This window comes from Triturus cristatus, chromosome 4_1 (genome assembly GCF_964204655.1).
Source record: "Triturus cristatus chromosome 4_1, aTriCri1.1, whole genome shotgun sequence".
NCBI lineage: Eukaryota > Metazoa > Chordata > Amphibia > Caudata > Salamandridae > Triturus > Triturus cristatus.
Window position 1 is genome coordinate 126,996,495 of NC_140585.1, and position 1,706 is coordinate 126,998,200.

At 46.5% G+C, this 1,706-nt stretch overlaps 1 non-coding gene across 1 annotated transcript; it reads left to right on the top strand.

Moving 5' to 3' along the window:
- Positions 1-1,245: 1,245 nt before the first annotated feature.
- Positions 1,246-1,317, top strand: TRNAD-GUC (transfer RNA aspartic acid (anticodon GUC)). The gene has a single exon. It is a non-coding gene; the product is annotated as a tRNA-Asp (tRNA).
- Positions 1,318-1,706: the final 389 nt, after the last annotated feature.

Sequence of the window (1,706 nt, forward strand, 5' to 3'; positions counted from 1 at the left end):
CTGGTAGCTTTGGTACATGTTTTAAACCGTTTTGCTGTCTAAAAACCACGAAAAGGTACATCAACACTCAGCACAGGAGCAACCCCTGTACAGTAAAGAAGGAACAACAAGCAGCCGACGCACGGATGCCTGCATTCAGAATACCCGAGCAGAAGCTAATACTGTCCCTCAGAGGAACATATGTCTAGAAGTATCCAAGAGCCGCGGAAGTTTCAGACAGAGAACACAAGAAGAATGCGCGAATAACCAAAGCACTCCCAGTAATCAGGTCCCTCGTCTTTTTATTACAATTTACATCACATCTCATGAAAGAAAAGTGCGGGCTTATTATCGCCAATTAAAAGCTAATTTCTGTCTCTAATCTTTTTATTATGAAGCTTATGCACTTGTTAAAAGAAAAAGCAGCGCCATGAAAACAAGCTAAAGCGAGAGTAATAGGAGGCTGAAATACACAGTAAAAGTGGAGGGTAAATGCATGGACACGAAAGAAACACTACAAAGGCACCGACCGTGAATAAAATAAGACTCTTCCGGGAGTGCCGGGCCGAGCTCAGGGCTCCCTGCTGGAGCAGACCTGCTCCCTCCTGCAAACACTGGGACGGGTGGTGAGCTGGTTTCATTTCAGCCCTTTTGAGGGGTGCCAGGGGGTGTTGCTGTGGAAAGGAAACTCTCCAGTGTGGGGTTTGGCGCTTTATCAAGGCCTTGAGTTGGTGTTTACAAAGAGAACGCTGCTCAAATATGTGAGCTGTGGGCCCACCTCTCATGTCATATAGCTTCACAATATAAAGCGCCTCTCTCTCAGACACTCACACACCTGGGCTTTACCTGCCTCCTTTCTTCACCTTTACAGCCCAGCTTTTTCCTTTGGCGCGGGCGGGTGGGAGGGAGCGTCTCCCTCCCCACTCCCTGTGTGCAGCCCCCGCTGCAATCTTCCATCATCAGACCGAGCCGGGTGCCCCTGGGTTGAAGAGTCAGGCCGGGCCCAGTCGGAAGCAGCCCTGGGAGCTGGTTGTTCTGACTCTGGCATCAGGTGATGCTGCTTAGAGTGTCTGCTAGGAGGTGAGAAGGTTGGTGTGAGGGAGGAGTGTGTGTATTGTGTCAGGGAGTGTGTGTGTGTTTGTTGAGCCTGTGGCCATCTATTGGTGGGGTCAAGGAACTGGGAAATTAAAAAGATACGTCATAGGCAGGACAGGGCGGGTTAAAGAGCTCCACAAGTAGGTGCTCATGACCGAGAGGGGTATCAGTTCCTCGTTAGTATAGTGGTCAGTATCCCCGCCTGTCACGCGGGAGACCGGGGTTCAATTCCCCGACGGGGAGGGTATATTTTTTTTTATAGTAGCCTATAGTTTGAAAGCATGACGGTTGAAATGTAATCCTGTTATTGTTTACTGACGCTTTTCATTAGTGACATCATCCCCTATGAGTAAAACATTTACTAATGCAATCTCAACTTTTCCAATCAATCACAGACAATTTTTAAATCAGACACTTTTTGGGAAGGATTCCTGCCTTTTCATTTTAGGCTTCCGTGTACTTCATTGAAAAAAGAAACGTGCACGAAGGGTTATTATTTACATCAAAATCAAAGTACTACATGATGTATAAAATGCATTTACGCTACTGTTTTTTTGCAAGCTACATAAATGAAAGGATGGATCGGGCTCTGAATGAGGAATTGTTTTATATGTCGGTGAAACTTTTTTTAT